Source organism: Corythoichthys intestinalis, chromosome 20, assembly GCF_030265065.1.
Source record: "Corythoichthys intestinalis isolate RoL2023-P3 chromosome 20, ASM3026506v1, whole genome shotgun sequence".
Taxonomy (NCBI): Eukaryota; Metazoa; Chordata; class Actinopteri; order Syngnathiformes; family Syngnathidae; genus Corythoichthys; species Corythoichthys intestinalis.
In genome coordinates this window covers 28,313,043-28,335,603 of record NC_080414.1, presented here as the reverse complement: position 1 = coordinate 28,335,603, position 22,561 = coordinate 28,313,043, and positions in this window count along the sequence as shown.

Below are 22,561 nucleotides of genomic sequence, written 5' to 3'. Positions count from 1 at the left end.
GGTTAACCTCATTAGATTTTCTCTCTTTAGATTCTACACTAAGAAAAGCTTTAAAATGACACCCTTTATGAAAAATCTGAATGCAATGAATAATTATTATAATACTATTATATATATGAGCATACTACAATATTAATGCAACATATATATTTTTTTAAGAATTGTTTTGAATCAGTTTGGAAAGGCGGTCAGTGTTCTGAATCTGTTTACATTCCATTCTTTTGCACTACTAAATGCTATCAGCATTTGAACTCATTGTTTACTTGTGATTTATCATTGTTATTTACATGTTTATTTGTACTTGAATAAAGAATTTAAGTGTTCCAAAATGTTTTTTGTGAATTAAGAAGTGTAAACAAAAATGTAATTGCTAGATTTGTAAAATAAAAAATAAAAAATTAGTCGACTAATCGTTAAAAAATGTTTGCAGACTAGTCGGTAGAAAAATGGTCGTTTGGGACAGCCCTATTCTTATTGCACCCAGTCATGTGTGAATCCCATCAGACGTGTGAATGTTCTTCAGACAAGTGGAAATGCTGCACAGGGGACACCCCCCCCCAGCCAACCAAATAAGGTGAATTTTTCAAAAGAAAGATTTTACATTAATCAGGAATTTACCAGCGTCATTCAATAAATAAGGACAATTTTTCAGTATAAAGACTTCTAATACAGATAGAAGCTTACTTATTATTTTTTTCAGTTTTGCTTCTTTTTCGCATTGATTTTTTTTTCTTTTTGCAGATTAAAAAAATAGCTTTGGCAATTAATAAAGATACAGACTTCACTATCAGTTGACTGGACATGGGGTTCAGGGCTGATCCGTAGGGGGCCTATTTTCAAAAACTTAAATTTCAAATCAAAACCAAAGCCGCCAGCAACCTAAAACAAAAACAGGCACCTCCCTTAGCCATATACAAGTCTCCTTGAGCAGCGATACAAAAAAAAATTCAGTCTTTCCATAATAAAATCCCGATTATCTTTTTATAGAATCATCTTAATTTTACTCAACAAAAGAAACATTTGCATTTTTCTTCATACAATCATAACTTATTTAGGTTGAATTCCGCTATTGTGTAGAGATACAAAATCCATCGTGGCTCTTGGTTAAAGCTAAAAACGGGCAGTTATCATTCATTTTACGTAAATATTTAAAGCTAAAGTTACGGTATTGTTTATTCAAACATGGTGGCCCTCATGAAACAAAGAGCTTTTTAAGTTAAAATTATTGTAAATAAATGCTTACATCACGGAATTTAATAGATATGAACGTACGGCAATCTAGATTCTTGGTTAGAAGCAAGAAACGGCAGTTATCATTCATTTCACATAAATATTTCAAGCCAGTTACACTAATTTTATCTATTGATTTTTTTTTTCACGTTTCAAAAAATGCATGCATGGTGCTATTTAATTACCTTGAATCGTCGACCTAATCACTCTTGAAGTAAAACCATCGTCCTTTTTCCTCCTAAATCCGGCGCTAGAACGCAGTGTGTGTTTGAGTTTATTACAGTGCAAGACAACTCACTGTTCTGTCTGGGTCGGCCCCCAATGGGAAGGTGTGGCACAATGTCTGTGGGAGCTGTCTTGTCAACTGATGGTGGAGTCTAAGGATGGCTGACCAAAAAGCATGCTCCAGGATTGAACAGCGGTCGGTTATCAGGTTATCGGTTGCTGAAGGGTGTAAACCAGTTGAAATTCATAGGACTAGGTAAGTTGTTATGATGCCAAATGTTTCAGGCGGAAAAAATGTCTGAAATAATGGCACCAAGTTTGAAAGAGACGACCAAGTCAAAAGTGTGGCGAGCTACTGGCTGAGACATCAGTCCAAAGATTTTCATGCTGAGGGAATATGGAAGCTTGTGCACAGATAGGAAAAGTGTGTGACAGTGCTGGGAGATTACGTTAAGAGAAAAAAAGTAAGCTTCTATCTATATTAGTTCTTTTACTGAAAAATTCTTCTTATTTATTAATTGACCCTGGTTAAATTTCTGATTAACGTAAAATCTTTCTTTTTCACAAGGCCTTGTTGCTCAGATTACCTTCTGTCCAGGATATGAAATATTGTATATAGTTGGGAGACCAGATGTGCACCATACACAGTTCTGCATACCTCAGTATACAGTCAGGTTCATAAATATTAGGACATTGAGACAATTTTCTTTCCAGCTCTATACGACACCACAATGGATTTCAGATGAAACTACACCAGCAGGCAGGACTGAACGGGCCCCTCACAGTTGACGCATTTTGGACGGTATGCAAATCAAGCCAGCACGCAGCTCAGGGTGTTGGCAGATCGTCTCCTATTCATCATCTCTTGAGAAACTAGCGTGTGCTGCATTCGCGGTCATTTTTAACGTTACGTGCATGCCAAATTTGTCAGAACACCGGATATGTGCGGCAGAAAAATACAGCAAAAATAAAATAACATTTGTTTTTAGCCCCGTCGTGTTAAGTGCAGGGAAAATACAACTCACCCGCTGAATCAGTGGGAGGTCTGATCTTGTTTCGTTGAGACGAGATGGTCCCGAGATGGGAGAGTGAGAAGAAGGTTAAATATATGAAAAAGAAAATCTCGACTACTCCTTGATGTCTGCGATTTCTGCATCGCGACCCTTGTTATATGACCATGTTTCACCCATAAAATCCCCCAAAAACCAAGCTGCGGCCATTCACAGCTGTGTCTCGACAGTTTTTGGATCGAAACAAGGTAAGTACGTGATAATATAAAGTCATGGCATCTTTAGTTCTGCTCTCACGTGCTCTCACCTCTAGATAGGGTTTCGCTGTTTAAAAAAATTTTTTTTTTTTTTTTTTTTAGAAATTCCCTCCTGTTCAAAATTTTTCTTCCCCCAGAAAATTGAGATTTTAATCTGTCCAATGATGTATCACACATGCATATCGGACAATTTTGAAATTTGGCCAAATTGGGGGTCTCAGAGCGGAACTTCAAGTCACCTGAGTGTTTTCCGCCATATACAAACAAGATGTACTGCTAACAGTCCAATCAATGCATTTCTATGACGACCTCCTATCCTGTAGTTGTATATCTAGATTAGACAGGGATATTGGCGTGTTCAGCGGCACAGGCCAAAGTCAATCGGCCAGAATGCAGTCGTTAATATATTATTTATTATTTTTCTGCGGCCTGGTACCAAATGCGCCACAGACTGGTACCGGTCCGCGGCCCGGTCGTTGGGGACCCCTGCTATAATCTACCGAAGTGCCTGAAGCAATTTACTTCCCTTGAATGGTGAAGAAAGGGTTGTCATGGCACCAAATACATAAAAATGAGACTTAAAGGGCAACTGAAGACATTTCCGGATTTTGGTGTAATTTTACGAATATAAACTTCGGATGAGTTCGTCAAAACAATCATGACATTATAAACACGTAATTGCAAGGATAATTTGCGTTTTTTTAGTTTTTTCGCACTCATTAATGGTCCCTTCGCAAACCCGGAACTGTGACGTAGATTCCCCGACACAACAGAGAAGACTATCCACAGCTAACAAAGCAGCAACAACGATGTCAGTGATATTTCCACCAAAGGTAACCATTCAGGATCGCTCTTTCGTGATGCTACCGATGGCAAAAGGTCCCAGGAAAGATGAACTAAAATCAATCCCTACATGTTTGAACCTGAGGCGTCAGATGACGGCGATTTACTTGACACAGCAGATGTTGTCATGACGCCAATTGACAGCTCGACACTTCACGAACGGGAGAGTGAGTGGTAAGCCTAAATCCAGCATCGTGATTTTTTTATTTGAGAGAATGTGATTACATGGTTGTATATTTTTCCATGCTCTCCACATAGCTAAAACTGGATATTAGGTAATGGGACAGCTCCTACCGATCTAAATATAGTAAAGCTAGCCCAAATGTGGCTAACTGAATAATATGTTATTGATTTTTCAAAATAAATGACAAAATGATTTTATTTTGTTGCTGGTGTTGCTATAAACCTTCAAGGAATTACCTTTCCAAGAGTATGCCTGTGTCGTCGGGAGATCCCAGACGTGAGAGCCAAACTTGAGGAGGCTGAAGCACTGACAGGGGCATAATTACATTAAAAAAAAAAAAACATAAATTGTAAACGACATATTTTGTTGACTGTTTAATGTATTCTATTGGTATATAATATATTGCAATTATATTACACTCTGAAACAATATTCAGTAGGCCACAATAATAAGTGATACCAGGTTTATGTTGAATCGGCATCAGCTTTCGCTGTCAGATTGTGACACAACAAAGTTGTTATACCAAGCAAACAATGGCACACATCAAAGAAGATAAATTTAGTAAGCAACACAAAGTGAGGATAGCAACGGACTAGCGCAACATTGAAAAATGATAATGGCAGTGGGAAATATGTATTTACTCTTTTCCGAAGCATTAAGTGTTCTCTATACCAAGATAAATCATTATTAATAAAATATGAAGGTGACTAGATATTTCTTTTAAAAATGTGTACTGTATATATGACTAGTTTATGATTTCATTTCATCAAAATTTGCTACATTTATTTCTCCTGTCATCGTCATCTGATGTTGCAGATGGAAGAAATTCAGCATCTGGCAGGCCTCATAGGATCTCTTCAGTCGTCATCGCTGGACACCGCATCACTTGGGTCATCATATGACTCGACCCACTCTCTCTTGATTTTGGGAAACTGGGTGGCGACTGACTTGCAACGCTTTTTTCATCGTGTTGAGGGTTTCCGTCGCTTAATTTTTTGTTTGGCTTCCTGTAGAAGAAAAAAAAAAATCACAGTAGAATGAAAATATTGGATGAATCCTAATTTAATAATAATTTCTTGGTGATCAAATAATAATGCCCCAGTCAAAGCAGCATCTATTTGATGCTATTGTTCCCTCTTCAAATAGGCAGACCTTGATTTGATGCTGTAGTACAATAGTTATTGTTTTATTGAGATGTATTTGATACATTAGGGCCTGGCAGGTGGATTGTTTGAATTTACATAATACCTATTGATATAGTAATAAAATCACATGAGTAGACCTGTCAGCAAACCTATCTACTTATGACAGGGCAACAGCAACAAAAAAAAAATGTCACGCTTCAACAAACAGGCAGTAGGAGTCTCCCTCGTTTATCAACAGAAGTGCATCAAATTTTAGAATCAGAGGGTCTACTTACGTCTTTGTAAAACCAAGGTTGCATTGTTGTAGGTTTTCAAAGCTGTCGTCGCTGAAATGATGAAAACAATGAGCCGATTGGGGACCTGTATGCATGCTCACAAAAACGGTCCAAACCTTTGCAGGAGAAGTTTTTTTGGACCACTCACTGAGTCTCGAGTCTTCCTGTGAGCAATTCATCGCTACACATCGAGATGGCATGACTAATCTCTCGAGTAAAACCCAGAAAATGTTTGCAATATATGGCGAGGATAGCGTCGTGCTATATTTCCGTGTTCAGAGTGGTGGCGAGGCTCCCTGGAAGTTACGTCATCAGGTAGCGGTCGGCAGGGCAGCGCGTCCCTCGTTGCTATGGTGTTGCCATGGCCATAACTCAAAAGCTACGCGGTCAATTATAATGATTGTTTTTTTAATGTGACTTTTTGAGACAGCGAATGATGCATTTAATACAATTCAACTGAGTAAAACACTCAAGAGCGAAATCCGAAAAGCTCTTCAGTTGCCCTTTAAAATTGAGTATTACAAAAGGTCTTGTAACTACACTCACCAACCTGGAAGGAACTGGATGTGTATAAGTAAAACGAGTGACTTTCTGTTGCCACTAGTTGGAGCGGTAGGGTTGATACAAATGACTCCTACAGGACCCTTCAGGGTACGAATCAACAAGTACGGGAAGTTTGGCAGACATATGTTGTATGTCTGCCAAGTTATGACTGTTAAAAATTTGTGATGAGACAGTTTTTATTTAATTTAAACTTTAACAAGGAAACAGTCTTGTTGAGATTAAAAATCTCTTGGCCAGTCGTGGCCAAGTCAGGCAGCAGCACTAACACAGAGTTGCACAAACGAACACATGGGGTCACAGTTCAGTGCAGGTTCAGTACAACAGGAGAAACAAGAAGCATTTGAAAAGTTTGTATACCGTTACACTGTTATATGGGTGAAATAAAAAAATAGAAATAAAAAAAAGTGTGATCTATGCTTTTTTTCAATGTAATAACATGTAGAACATGAAAAGTAATGTCAGTTACTTTGCTGACTACCTAATTACTCTTACAATGATGTAACTTAGTTAACTCAATTACTTTTTGGGAGAAGTAATTTGTAACTGTAACTAATTACTTTTTAAAGTAAGTTTAACAACACTGGTAACCAGTCGAAAACACAAACAGGAGGACACTTCTCTCTAAGCAGCTTCCTACTCGAGTTTTGCAGGTTAGCAAATTCACACAGTTTAATGTTATGCTAACTCTGATGCAGGTCTACAATCAGTAGCTAAATTAGTGATGTGTTCCCCACCTCAACAAAATTGAAATCTTTACCTACAGTGGCTGCTGATGGCCAAAAAAATACTTCTGATATCCGCCCCTTCGAAAAGGGCGATTGATGCGGCATGTTGTCGACATGCTGTATTTCTTTCGGAGCTATGAGTGTGTGTGTGTGTGTGTGTGTGTGTGTGTTCAAGTCATCAGCCAATGTTAAATGTGCGTTAAGGCTAAATGTTGGTCTGCACATAATGAAAATAATTCATTTAGTAATTGTAGGGTCATTTCTATCCTGACAAAATTTGGGAAGACAATCTAAATTGCCTATATAACTGAAGTCATTACAGTATAAATAGCAAATAAGGTTGCTTAAAAGTTGGTGGAGACAATTTGAGCATACTGAAAAGTTGGTAGTGTTATGTCCCTATCGTCCCTAAGCAAACCCACACCCTTGATGTGTGTTATAGTTCCATACAGTTTGATTGCGGCATGATTCCAATGAAAACGGTACAGAGTAAAACCTTATAAAGGCAATTCTTGTCAAGCTTTTTTGGAATGTTGTGGTCGGCTGCAGTGAATCCCGCCAATTTGCAAAGATATACAAAGCTTAGAGTTCAGCTGATCTTTATCGGTAGTCAAGAATGTTCGAAATATAAGATTTAAAAGGCGTAACGGAGAATGGATCAAGACATAATTACAAAGTAATCTTTAAGAAAATTTGTTTTTAAGCGTCAAAGAAGGGAGCAGCTGTCATTTGGACATGCGTCACTTTGAGTTAACATAAGGGTAAACAATTACATGTAACCATAAATTTGTTATGAAACAGCATAGATTAGCCTTCTGATACACATTGGACGATTTAGTTACAAACTTATTTGTGATGAACAATGAGCAAAATTTCAAAAACAATGCTAGGATATAGTTTGTTGCAGACTTTGGTGAACAGATGGTGCTTGGAAAGTTTCAGAAGGTGGGGGAAATTGCACAGAAGGCTCAGTCAGCAAAGTATGGGGTTTGATGTTTGAAAGGGAGAGCAAGCCAGGGTCTTATTAGCACAGTTCATACACAGGGAATGATACTGCATATGTTGAGGCCAAGGTGTGTGTGTGTGGGGTTGGGGGTAAATGTAATTTGCCACCAGGGCAATGAGCAAGTGAGATCTTAGATTGAGGCATAGCAGTACTGGTAAAAAGTGAAAGAAGGCTGACTTCATGATGTTTTTCAATGTGGGATTGGAAGATGGAACCCTAAAAGGATCTAAATTATATAAAAACATTTTGAAATACAAAATAATTTCCCCCCCAGTGTTTTCTTTATTTTTATTTCATATTGCTCTTTTCCACAATAGCCTTTTTATTACATAATGTTGTTTTTCAACACAATGAGATTTTACAAGAAAAAAAGGGTTTTTCACGTGGAGTCTGGTTAGCTGCATTAGCATTTGGCAGCGTCAATGAACTGCTAGAAACATCTAATCAAAAACACACTGCTTGCTGAAATCCTCGCTCAGCGAATGAACATTCAATTGCTCCATCCCTTCCACTTCAACCGGATTGGATGTCTATGGCTGTCAGTGGCAGCCAATTAGTTAATTTTAGGGCATTTGACGTCATTTCCTGTTGATTTTCCGTCCCTTCCGTTTCCTGTTGAGGTATTTACAGGACACTTCCTGTTATTTTTGGGGAATTTACATGTCACTTCCTGTAGATTTTTTGGTTACTGTAAAGGAAGTGATTCAAGGATGTCTTCAAATGAATAGGACAAGGGTGTAGGTTTGCATAGGGACGGTAAGGACATAACAATACCAACTTTTCAGGATGCTTAAATTGTCCCCACCAACTTTTAACCAACTGTATTTGCATTATATAATAGGTTCAGTTATATAGGTAATCTAGATTGTCTTCCCATATGTTGTAAGGATAGGATAAACCCTGCCATTATTAAGTCAATTCTTTTCATGATGTTCAGACTTATATTTTCCCCCTTTTCATTTGCTGAATGTGCCGGTCCATTTTTTCCCCCTCAAACGGATGACTTGACCACTCCAAACCACACTGACACACCCGCGCGCAAACACACACTCAACATGCCTCCCCCTTGGAGGGGTGATATTAGAATTTTTTTCGGCCAGCAGCAGCCACTGTAGGTCATGTTAAGAGACGTCAATGCTGTGGAGGTGGGGGTAACACCACTAATTTTACTACTGAAAGTCCGACCTGCATCAGAGTTTGCATAACTCTCAACTGTGTGAACTTGTAAACCTGCAAAACTACTGCAGCCAGGCCAGCTTCCACAAGGAACAATGAAGTCAAGCTAGCCGTCCCTTATTTAGATCATTGTTTGCATTATGTGCATTACGGTAATGCAACGTGGTGGCTTCAGAGTGCAAGCCCCTTCATTAAAAAAAAAAAAAACTAAGAAAAACGGGGAGCTATCCAAGAATGGGTCCACTTTAGGGGGACACGGACATGAACACGAACTGACATGAAAAAGAAAAAAAACACTGAAATGAAATCACTAGGGCTGTCGAAATTATCGCGTTAACGGGTGGTAATTAATTTTTAAAATTAATCACGTTAAAATATTTGACGCAATTAACGGACATGCCCCGCTCAAACAGATTAAAATGACAGCAGTCAGTGTAATGTCCGCTTGTTACTTGTTTTTTGTTGTTTGGCGCCCTCTGCTGGCGCTTCGGCCCAAATGATTTTATAGGTTTCAGCACAATGAGCGAGCATGGCGTAATTATTGACATAAACAATGGCGAACAACTAGTTTTTTTTGTGATTGAAAATTTAAAAAAATTTTTGAATAAAACGAAAACATTAAGAGGGGTTTTAGTATAAAATTTCTATAACTTGTACTAACATTTATCTTTTAAGAACTACAAGTCTTTCTATCCATGGATCGCTTTAAGAGAATGTTAATAATGTTAATGCCATCTTGTTGATTTATTGTTATAATAAACAATTACAGTACTTATGCACCGTATGTTGAATGTATAAATCCGTCTTGTGTCTTATCTTTCCATTCCAACAATAATTTACAGAAAGATATGGCATATTTTATTGATGGTTTGAATTGTAATTAAAATTAATTACGATTAATTAATTTTTAAGCTGTAATTAACTCGATTAAAATTTTTAATTGTTTGACAGCCCTAGAAATCACACATCAGAATTTAATGAGAGTACTTTGGTTCGACTCTTGGGGTAGTGTAGTATGCCTTAGATGTACAGTAGATCGGTCCTTGGATTTATCAGATTTTTTTTCATTATTTTTTTTCCCCCAAATAACTTTTATATTACAATACTTTATTTTCAGTCTAAGGGTGCTTTAGTGTTGCAGCTGACCCATTCTTGGATTGCTGCCCGTTGCACTTCAAAATGTTTCTTTAGTGGTTTTTTAAAACAAAGGTTTGAATCGAACGTTGTATCACCTGAACCAATACACATGAAAGTTAGTATAAGTCAATACAGACTTATTTTGCACTCAGCCTAGCATTAATTAGGTTCATATTTGTGAGAAATGTAGCCCTGGTTTCCAAATCTGTTTGGTTTTATTAATTTCCCGTCCCCAGCAAAAGCGTACATGCAGGTTATGCTCTTATATCGTTCCTACCAATGTTGAGACCAAACCTATGCCCTTGGAATAGGAGGTGACTCAAATTTAACAGGAAGTAACCTGTAAATGCCCAAAAATGAACAGGAAGTGACCTGTAATTGCACACAAAAGACCATCTGTGAATGTTATGGTTTCAGTATCATTAACAGCGCTAAACATCCTATCCAGTCAAAATGAATTGGATGTCTACCATCATCAATGGTGGCTAGTGAGATAACACTATTCTAATTGAAGATTTTGACGTACGCAGAGGTTGCAGACAACATATTGTATAACATATATCATAGACTTCATAATGATATTGACGGGACACATGGTGCGGGGCCGGTTAATAGGGGGGCTGAATTGTTGGCTTGGTCAAAGCTGACCGAGTAGAATCACAGACAAAAAGATTGTCTCATTGAAAATTGTTGTGCATAAATTCTTAAATTCCCTGAATTCTTTATAGATATGGACGTAAAGCAGTCTCGATTCTTGGTTAAAAGCAAAAAAAAAAAATAAGTGCAGTTAGCATTTATTTTAAGTAAATATGTCAAAGTACGATGGTAGTCTGTTAGTCAATGTGGCGGCCGCCATATGTAAACAGAGCTTTTCCGGTGAAAATTCTTGTGAATAAATGCTTAAATTCCTGAATTCGTCATAGATATGGACGTAAGACAGTCTCGATTCTTGGTTGAAATAAAAAATATAAACCGTGCAGTTAGCATTTATTTTACGAAAATATGGTGAACTAGGATGCCAATGCAGTGGCGGCTAATTTCTCCCATTGTTTTTTTCATGTTTAGAAATGCATGCATGGTACGAAAAATATAATAATTACTTTGAATCCATGAACAAATCACTCCTGAGACAATCCTTCCTGTTTGTACTTTTTCACAAATCCGGCAAAAATCTGGCTTGGGCTCACTAGATGTGCTGTCTGCGACTGACTCCTACTATATGAGGCGGACTTTAGTCCAGCCCCCTATGGGAAGACGTGATGCAGAGAATGACGAAGTGTCAGGTCAATAGATTTTGAAGTCAATGATGCAGGTTATGCTGTAATATCGTCTTTACCAATGTTGAGACCAAACCTACACAATTGCTATTTATCTGTCTAGCTAGCTATCTAGCTAGCCTATCCATTGATCTCTAAACAAATGAGGAAAAAAGTATCTTGCAATGCACTTGAAGAAAAATGGTGAGTTTTAAATGCATTTTTAATAAATAAATAATAATTCATTTTTTTAATTTACTTTTATCCTGTTTTCATTCTAATTTTATAATTGTTTTGTTATTATTACCGTGCAGTTAGCATTTATTTTATGTAAATATGTTGAAGTACGATGCGAGTCTGTTAGTCAATGTGGCGGCCGCCATATGTAAACAGAGCTTTTCCGGTGAAAATTCTTGTGAATAAATGCTTAAATCCCTGAATTCTTTATAGGTATCGACGTAAGACAGTCTCGATTCTTGGTTAAAAGAAAAAAATAAATCGTGCAGTTAGCATTTATTTTACGTAAATATGTCAAAGTACAATGCTAGTCTGTTAGTCAATGTGGCAGCCGCCTTATGTAAATAGAGCAGTGAAAATTTTTGTCAATAAATGCTTAAATCCCTGAATTCTTTATAGATAAGGACGTAAAAGTCTCGATTCTTGATTAATTGCAAAAAACAAAAACAAAAAAAAACCGCAGTTAGCATTTATTTTACTTAAATATGCTAAGAATGTGGCAGCAGCCTTACAACAAAGAGCTTTTTACGTTGAAAATTCTTGTGAAAAAACGAAAAATATAATAAGTACAGTATTGGCCCGGATATAAGACGGCCCTGATTATAAGACGACCCCCTCTTTTTCAAGACTCAAGTTTGAAAAAAGACTTTTTGAACACAAAATTAATTTTTATACAGAAAATAATTACAGTACATCTGAAACAAATGACTATAACAATATATTTGAGAGAAAAAACATGTTATTTTGCCTCATTCAAATCTTTAATATCTGAACATTTAAATATGTAAACTAAAGTGCAATCACATTACTAAAGTGCAATCACATTTGTAAATGAATGGCTTCTGGTTTTTGAAATGTAAATAAACCAATTTGTTGTGGTATAACAACAAAATTGCAATAACTGCATTAACCAAGTGAAGTCTAACTGTAACTGTAGTCTTGAAACAAATCTGAATAAGGAAAAACACTGCAATAAAATAATGCAAACTGGTTAAACTAGTAGCTGAGATTTGTCATGACAGAACATCCCTTCAATGATATCTGGCGCCATCTAGCGTTGTGAATGGGGAGAGTAGCTGAGATCTGTCATATAAGAACATCGCTTCAATGATATCTGGCGTCATCTAGCGTCGTGAATGGGTATAATGTCTAGACCGCAAATTTAAGACGACCCCCTCTTTTTCAATCTTATTTCAATGCAAAAAACACCGTCTTATATTCGGGCCAATACGGTACCTTGAATCCTCGAACAAATCACTCCTGAGACAATCCTTCCTTTTTGTATGCGGTATAGCTTTTGTACTTTTTCAACATAAATCCGGCGTTGGATCGCTGCATGTGTCGCTGCGACAGACTACAAATAACTGAAGCGGATTGTGGGATGGCCCCCAACTTGAAGGCGTGGCGCAGTGAAGGTCGAATCTGACCCATCAATATAATTATGAAGTCTATGCATATATTAATCCCAAACTCCTATTTAGTGCATGGCCATGGATAAAACAAATACACGTCATAAAGTTTTATGGCAGACGAATGTGATTTCCCACGCATTAAACGATTCATCTGGAAATTTAATACCTACTGAAATTTTCCATTACATTTAAGACCTTGATTATCTAGATTTTAAATTTAAGACTTTATAAGGACCCGCGGGAACCCTGCTCCATGATACCGCTATCACTTAACTGACGCCGCCTAATGTATTTGATTGACAGAAGACAACACATTACGGGGAAAAAATAAAAAGGCCATTGTGGCCATTACTTATCTCATTGTGCTGGAAAAACAACATTATGAATTAAAAATACTATTATGGAAAAGAGCATTATGAAATAAAACACTTTATGAAAAATGGTTTTTATCTTGTACACTCTTTTTCACATTGACTTCACTATCAGTTGACGGGACACGGGGCTCGGGGATCCGTAGAGGGTCTATTTTCAAAAACTTAAAATTCAAATATTTTCTCAACCAAAGCCTCTAGCGACCTAAAACCAAAAAAAAGACACTTCCCTCAGGCATATGTCTCCAAAAGCAACGACATCAAAAAATTCAAAGCCGTTCTCTAATGAAATCCTGATTATTTTTTTTATACAAGTATAACAAAACTTAAAATTGCTATAAAATTCTTCAACTTTACGCTAGATGAACAAAAATCACTAAATGTAGAGATAATCGCCTATATTTTTGGAATCAATTGCAATATCTAACATTTAAGTTTCTGCTCAAAATAGCAACTTTTTTTTTTTTTTTTTTAAATTTAGTGCAAGTTTTCAACAGCTCATAAATCACTCCAATTTCACATCAGAAACTTAATACCTGAGGAAAGCATGCAGAATCATCTTAATTTTACTCAACTGAAGCAAAATTAGCATTTTTCTAGATGCAATTACCACTTATTTAGGTTGAATTGCGCTATTGTGTAGTGATACAAATCCAACATGGTGACCGTCACAAAACAAAAAAACTTCTTGCAAATAAATGCTTAAATCGCAGAATTTAAATAGATATGAACGTAAAACAGTCTAGATTCTTGGTTAAAAGCAAAAAACGGGCAGTTATCGTTCATTTTACATAAATATTTCAAGCAAAAGTTACGGTATTGTTTAATCCAAAATGGCGGCCGTCATGAGACAAAACTTTTGAAGTTGAAAATTCTTGCAAATAAATACTTAAATCGCAAAATTTTTATAGATATGAACGTAAAACAGTCTAGACTCTTGGTTAAAAGCAAAAAACGGGCAGTTATCATTCATATTATGTATATATTTTAACTCAAAGTTACGGTATTGTTTAATCCAACATGGCGGCTGTCACAGAACAAAGAGCTTTCTAAGTTGGAACTTCTTGCAAATAAATGCTTAAATTGGGAAATTTCTGTAGATATGAACATAAAACAGTCTAGACTCTTGGTTAAAAGCAAAAAATCAGGCAGTTATCATTCATTTTACATAAATATTTCTAAAGTTAGGCCATTTTTTCCCATTCATTTCATTGTAATCACAATGTTTCAAAGTGCATGCATGGTGCGAAAAATATAATAATAGCCTTCAATCCTCGACCAAATCCCTCGAGACACTCCTGCCTGCTTGAATGCAGTAAAAACTTCGTCCAATTTTCTCCTAAATCTGGTTTTAGAACACAGCGCGTTTTAGTTTATTACAGTGAAAGCCAACTCAACGTTCTGCCTGGGTCGGCCCCCTAAGGGAAGGCGTGGCACAAAGTCTGTGGGAGTTGTCTTGTCAACTGATGATGGAGTCTATGCTTTTTCATAATATTATTTTAATTTTAATAATACTTTAACTATTTAACAATCAAATAAAACCAAGTGTGATGGAAGAAAAATACAGGGTGATTCAAAAAGTGATCCTATTTCATGGTTAAATATTTTATGAAGGAAAAATAGCAATTAAAACTTTTAGCAGCGTCACGTGAAAATTATAGAACTCTGGGAAATCTGATCTCTCAAACACCCACTCCCTCATTCAGAGTCACACATTTACTTACGAAATAGCGTCCCTCTGCATTAGTGCATTCTTGTAATTTGCTGTTAATTACTATTGGGGAAAAAAGGTAATTTTTGCGTGACGGCAGAGGAGCAAGCGGCAGCACTGTGAGAGAGTGGCCAAGTAAACAATGAGCCATTTTAGTAACCATAGTGAATTCAGAGTAAATTTCACAGAATCTCAGCTCAGATAAGGAATCTCAACAGCAAGAATGCACTCGTACAGCAGGACACCAATTAAAGAACATTATTATTTTAATTATAATTCCATCGTTTCTTAAAGTGCTTACGACTGAAGAAAAAAAAAAAGTCTTAAATAGGATTATTATGTGAATTAGAATCATATTTTGAGACGATTCGACTATATGCAACAATTTAGCAAAGTGCAGATGACGAGAAAGTAGTCTTTTAATTTGCCGGTTAGCCACGCCTACTATTATAGGGCTCAAGCGTTCTCAACAGGTGGATGTCGTCAGCGGAGTCACGATTTCATCGGACTTAGTATGCAGCCCATTGAGGGGGAATTATTCACAACGAGGAAAACGCGACAAAGCGAGCCGCAAAATGTTATTTCAGTCCCTCTACTCCAATATTTTTACAAGATATTCTTTTTATCCAAGTATTTTTCCCCAATAGCTAAATAAATGGCTTGAGAAGGACCAGTCAGCCCGTTGAAGGGGAATTATTCAGAATGAGGAAAACGTGACGAAGAGAGCCACAAAATGTCATTGTTTCAGTCTCTCTACTCCAATATTTTTACAGGATATTATTTTTATCCAAGTATTTTCCCCCAAAAGCTAAATAAATGGCATGGTCATGACAAATAACAGTCTTGTGCTAAATGGAATACGAAATAATAAAAATGCATTTATTCAAGACGACATGGCAAAATTACTCCATAATGGTCAAAATTGTCGACTTCACCTTTACTGTCGCACCCCCCGAACGATATCTTATGCCACCGTAGTTAGTCAGGCTTTTGTCATTTCCCTGCCCCGTCTTCGGAGGATGTAAACAAACCAAGAGGCGTGACAACTAGCCGACATGCTAACCCGAACCGAGTGATGTTTCAAAGTCTTCGAAGAGAAAAATCCCACATAACTAGCCCGGATCATTTCACATGACGACTGGGTTGTTGATTGTCTTCGCTGATCGGCAAACCGCCTGGCGGAGAGCATTTTACAGCTCGTTTCCCTGCTACTACAGACAGGAAAGCTCGCCAGGGTAGTGCCCATCCATGATCAAAAGTAAGTAGTCCTTTATTTAGAGAAAGTTTGTAGTGTTTACTTTGTAATCGCTGTGTTCGCGGCTATTTTTAACTCAAAGTTGCAATTTCTGATCGGTCAGAAAATTTGACAAAACGCTGGGCACATGAAGAGGGGAAAAAGCCGAGTATAGTGCTCTCTCGGCGGGGGGATGTGCGACAAGCCGCCGGTCGTCGGCCGAGGGGGCAAAGAGCACGTCAGCCACAAAATGCAAGCCACCTACATATTAAAATGATCCCAGTATTTGACATAATACAAAACACGATGTTTATTCACTTCCTGGTAAGTCCAATGGTCCCACAGTAGTAGGGCTTGATTTGGCCAATATCCAACGGTGAATGTGAACCTTTTGAAACCCCAAAAAGGCGCACACGCCTGTCCCTTGTACGGCAAGATTTTTCTGCAGTTGTTTGGCTGGAATGATGACAAAAATAAACGTATTAATCCGCAAAATCAGCTGAATCCTTATTCCTTCTCATACAACAGTATGGCTGTATAGTGAAGAGGACTCTTTCCTCCGCACACGTCACAGTGCGCACACTCTTTCTCAACTCAAGACTGTTGCCCGAAGTCACTCATTTTCATGGCGCGGGATTAAAAAAACTAAATAAATATAGGGATCGCTTCCACACACATCCAAGCCTCCATTTCATTCAGGAGCATAAAATACCGCGTGTATTATGAGACAAACATGCTTTTTCGTGTCACACGCACTTTAAATGCAGTTGCTGCCCCCAGGTTGCCGCCTACCCCCCGAAATCCGCACCATTACGATTCTAGTCCTTTTTAAATCTCAGTTAAAGACACACTTCTTTAGACTCTCATTTTCTCCAGACCAGGGTAGCCTATTTCTTAAACGTTTTAATGTTTTCAGATTTTATCTGTTTTATTGTTTTATTTGCGGTTTGGACGTTTAATGCGATGCGTTTTTTTTCTTAATGCCATAGTACTTTCCTGCCTTTTATTTATCGTCAACCATGTTAGTCGTTGTTGTAAAGCATTTTGAGTACCTTTCAGGTTTTTGTAAAGGGCTATAGAAACATAGCCTGGAACTCTAGACCAGGGGTTTTCAACCCAGTCCTCAAGGCACACTGTGGGTCCTGGTTTTTGTTCCAGCCGATCCAGCAGAGACAGTTGAACCAATGAGGCTTCTGCTAAAACAAGCCACACCTGACTGCAATCAACTGATTGCACTTGTAAAACACCAGATTGGGGAAAAAGTGTTGTCATCTTGTTTGGTAAGAATGAAATCCTGCACCCACAGTGTGCCTTAGTGGAATAGGTTGGGGACCCCTGCTCTAGACTCACCGCTGTTCCAGCGATTGAGTTGAGTGACCGTCCGGCGGATCAAATTCCCAGGGCGGAGCAAGCCACAGCAAACAGACAGCGGAGTGGACAAATCAGCGATGGGCGGAGGTGACGTTGGTAAAGCGACGACAAACTAGCTCGAGCGGAGAATAGAGAAATTTATTCAACATGGCTAGCGCGAGAGAGACTGTTGTCAATGACTTTTGTCGATGTTGTTTTTGTTCAATTAAAACTAATTTTACCGCAGATTGGAACATATTCATGGCTCTCCTGTTCGCCACCTGTGTTGTTGTGGAGACAACTTCCGACGCGCGAGAGCGACATTGCTCGTTAAGAACACGTCACGCAAATAATCTAATCAGATTGGACGGATGATTTCGTTCACCTCGAGAGGCCATTAAGTAGCTGTGTCCCAGACTATTCTCCCAGTGTTTGAAAAATACAGGGAGAACAGTCTGGCTGTGCCAGGCAAATACAAACAAATTTGATTGATTAAATGGCATGTTTTAACCTCTTCAGACCTGAGCATGCTGCTGAAGGACATGACGCATTGGTGTGTTTAAATCAATAAATACGCTGATTTTAGTTTCGAATACCACTTCTGGGAGATAATTGGACGAAACTTTACCCATCGAAATCAAATCATGAGGTTTAGCACGACCTCTTTTATATTCTTGGCTCTTTGAAAATGGCTGAGACAAAATGCAACTTCAAAAAGTAAATGCTCATTTCACATCAAAACTTTGTTCTGGTATTTGAGTAAAAATCAGCAAAGGTTTTTTTTTTTTTTCCCCAGCAGAAAAAAAGCGTGTCTGAAGGGGTTAAGGTTTCAATTTAATGGATTGTTAAAGTTTTGTTTCGTTTTTTTTTGGGGGGGGGGCTCACCCTAAATTTCAGATGATACTAAAGTGTTATCTGTATTTTCCAGTCTTTAGTAAGTTTCACACAAAGCTGTTACATATTTGAACTGTAAAACCTCATCCATTGTAAGAAAAAAATTAGCGGCATCATGTTTCACTCTGAAACAACCTCTACAGCATCCCTATTGTACTAACAACAATATTACTGACTGCAGTATTCCGTGGTGTTTGTCCACAATTTAGAAAGTGACATTAGTTAAAGTTCTGGTACTTGATAAGAACGAAATTCCGAAGCAGAAAATATGTCCTCTCTCCAGTTAATTTATGTCTGAAAAACAATTGTTCAATATAATTAATGCTCTTATAACCCAAGCTTTTTTATTCGCGTTTTTATCTTTTGATTTATTTTTGCACTGGGGGCAAGAGGGATATCACAATATGTGGTTAATTTGTTTTCTTCAAACTCTTGTTGAAGCGTGGATCTTTTACAATGGTATGAAAAAGTATCTGAACCTTTTGGAAATTCTCACATTTCTGCATAAAACACCATCAAATGTGATCCGATCTTTGTCAAAATCACACAGATAAAAATACAGTGTCTGCTTTAACTAAAACCACCCAAACATTTATAGGTTTTAATTAGGGCTGTCAAAATTATCGCGTTAACGGGCGTTAATTAATTTTTTAAATTAATCACGTTAAAATATTTGACGCAATTAACGCACTAGGCCCGCTCAGACAGATTTAAATGTCAGTACAGTGAAAGGCCAACTTGTTAATTGTGTTTTATGGAGTTTTTCCGCCCTCTGCTGGCGCTTGGGTGTCACTTGCATATGTTATGTGGCGTAATGTCGCCTTCTGCTGGCGATTCAGTGCAGCTGATTATTTGGGTTTCGGCGCGCTTTTCTGACGTGATTATATGTCGACGCGAACTCACACTAATAGACAGTGCTATTCAGACCAGCTAACGTCCGCATCCAGTATTCAGTGGCACTTCTCATAGCCCCATCACACTGTTTGTGTCTAATACATGCATCGCTTGTGAGTAATATTCCTCCTTTGTTTATATTCATGAGCATTAGATAGTTATTGATGATGTGCATTTGAATTTGTTCACATATATGGTGAAATGCAGTTACATTGTTAGATGCTTGTGAGCTAATCGGCTAGGTCTACTGCTCAAATGGACACGTGTGTGTACATTTTATGTTATTTTGTGATTTATGCAAGTTATTGACACATTGCCTTGTTATTTTCAGTTTTACAAAAATACAAGAAACGTGCTCCTGTCAAAATGACTTCATTAAAGCCCATGCAACTTTGCCACACCGTCTGATTTCTTTTTGGAACTTATGTTCGCTATCCGTCAATTTGTGTGCTCACACACATTGAGGACAGGGCTACTAGTTTATTTTTTGATTGAAAATTTTACAAATTTTATTAAAACGAAAACATTAAGAGGCGTTTTAATATAACATTTCTATAACTTGTACTAACATTCATCTTTTAAGAACTACAAGTCTTCCTATCCATGGATCGCTTTAACAGAATGTTAATAATGTTAATGCCATCTTGTTGATTTATTGTTATAATAAACAAATACAGTCCTTATGTACCGTATGTTGAATGTATATATCCATCTTATCTTATCTTTCCATTCCAACAATAATTTACAGAAAAATATGGCATATTTTATAGATGGTTTGAATTGCGATTAATTGCGATTAATTACGATTAATTAATTTTTAAGCTGTAATTAACTCGATTAAAAATTTTAATCGTTTGACAGCCCTAGTTTTAATATTTTAATGAGGATAGCATGCAAACAATGACAGAAGGGGGAAAAAATAAGTAAATGAACTCTCTGCCTAAGGAGACTTAAAACAGCAATTGAAACCAATTTTTACCAAACAATTTAAATCAGGTGTGTGCCCAATCACTGATGAGTGGTTTAAAGCTGCCCTGCCCACTATAAAACACACACCTGGTAAGAATTGTCTTGATGAGAAGCATTGTCCGATGTGCATCATGGCTAGGTCTGGGCTGGGAAAGGATACAAAACCATCCCTGAAAGTCTTGATGTTCGTCAATCGACAGTCAGAGAAGCTGTCTACAAATGGAGAGAGTTTGGCACTGTTGTTTCTCTCCCAAGGAGTGGCCGTTCACCAAAGATGACGCCAAGAGTTCAGCGCAGTATACACAGAGAGGTGTAAAAGAACTCTCGAGCGTCTGCTCAAGCCTTACAGAAATCACTGGCACAGTCCAATATCTCTGTGCACATATCAACCATATGTAAAACAATGACCAAGAATGGTGTTCATGGGAGGACTCCACAGAGGAAGCCACTGCTGTCTAAAATAATATTGTTGTTCGTTTAATGTTCGCAAAAAGGCACTCGGACACTCCACAGAAGTTTTGGCAAAACATTTTGTGGACTGATGAAACCAAAGTTGAGTTGTTTGGGACAAACACACAACGTCATATGTGGAGGAAAAATGGAACAGCTCACCAACATCAACACCTTATCCCCACCGTGAAGCATGGTGGAGGGAGCATCATGATTTGGGGCTGATTTGCTGCCTCAGGGCCTGGACAAATTGCAATCATTAATAGAGGAATGAATTCAAAAGTTTTGCAGGAAAACCTGAGGCCGTCTGTCAGACAGTTGAAGCCAAAAAGAGGATGGATGCTGCAACAAGACAATGATCAAAAACACAGAAGTAAATTAATTTCAGAATGGTTTCAGAAGAACAAATACACGTTCTGGAGTGACCACGTAAAGGTCCTGACTTGAACCCCATTGAGAAGCTGTAGCATGACCTAAAAACACCGATTTATGCTAGACATCCCAGGAATCTGACTGAATTACAGCAGTTTTGTAGAGAAGAATGGTCCAAGATTAGTCCTGATCGATGTACCAGACTGGTCTGCAGTTACGGGAAGCATCTGGTTGAAGTTATTGCTGCCGGGTGGGGGGCACAAAATATTAAATGTGATGGTTCATTATTTTTCTCCCTTCTGTCATTGTTTGCATACTATCCTCATTAAAATATGAAAACCTATCAATGTTTGTTGTGGGTGGTTTTAGTGAAAGCAGACAGTTTTTTCATCTGTGTGATTATAACCAATAAAAGCTAGAAATATCCCCGACCAAATAATTGCACTTTGTTCTGGTATTTAAGCAGAGTAAAAATCAGCAAAGATTTTTTTTTTGCCCAGCAGAAAAAAAATGCGGGTCTGAAGGGGTAAAGGTTTCATTGTGAATTTTTTTTTTTCTTTTTTTTCCCGGGGGTTTGGGTGGGGAGGGGGGTGGAGGGGGATTGGAGTTTAGCTTAAATGAGACAATACTAAAGTCTTATCTGTCATCTTCAGTCGTCTTTAGTAAGTTTCACACAAAGCTGTAACATGTTTGGCCGTCCAAGCAAGTTCCCCCGGAGAGCAGACCGCAAGATGCTAAAAGAAGACTCCAAAAAACCCTAAAATGTCATCACGGGACCTACAGCAGGCTCTTGCTACTGTTGATGAGAAAGTGCATGCCTCTGCAATCAGAAAGAGACTTCACAAGTTAAACTTCATGAGAGCTGTGCAAGGAGGAAACCTTTGCTCTCCAAGAAGAACATGAAGGCCAGACTGAATTTTGCCAGCGTGAATGTAGACAAAAACCAGGACTTCTGGAATAATATTCTTTGGACAGATGAATTTGAATTATTTGGACAACAGAATAGAGGACATGTCTGGCGTAAACCCAATACAGCATTCCAGGAAAAGAACTTCTTCGCAACTGTGAAGCATGGAAGTGTCATGGTTTGGAGATGCTTTGCTAAAGCAGGACCTGGCCAGCTCACCAGCATAGAATCCACCATGAATTCTATCGTGTATCAGAGGGTGCTTGAGGGACATGTGAGATCATCTATAAAAAAAATTAAAGCTGAAGCGAAAATGGACCTTGCAACATGACAATGACCCAAAACATACCAGTAAATGCACTGGCTGCAGAGGAAGAAATAAGGGATCCTGGAATGGCCGAGTCAAAGCCCAGATCTTAATCCCATTGAGATGCTGTGGGGTGACTTGAAAAGGGCTGTACATGCAAGAAACCCCTCACAGCTGCGTTGAGAAGTGGGGGCAAACTTTCTTCAGACCAATGTCAAAGACTGGTAGATGGCTACAAAAAGCGTCTCATGAAGTTATTTCAGCCAAACACTCGCTATTAGGTGGTGCGGTGTCCTAACTTTTTTTCTCAGTTAGAATATGCATTTTTGTTGACAAATTTGGTTTACTGAGTATAACAATAATTTTTGTTGTTTGCCTGCACTTAAACCACTTTCTTTTCCAGCGATTAAGAAAAACAAG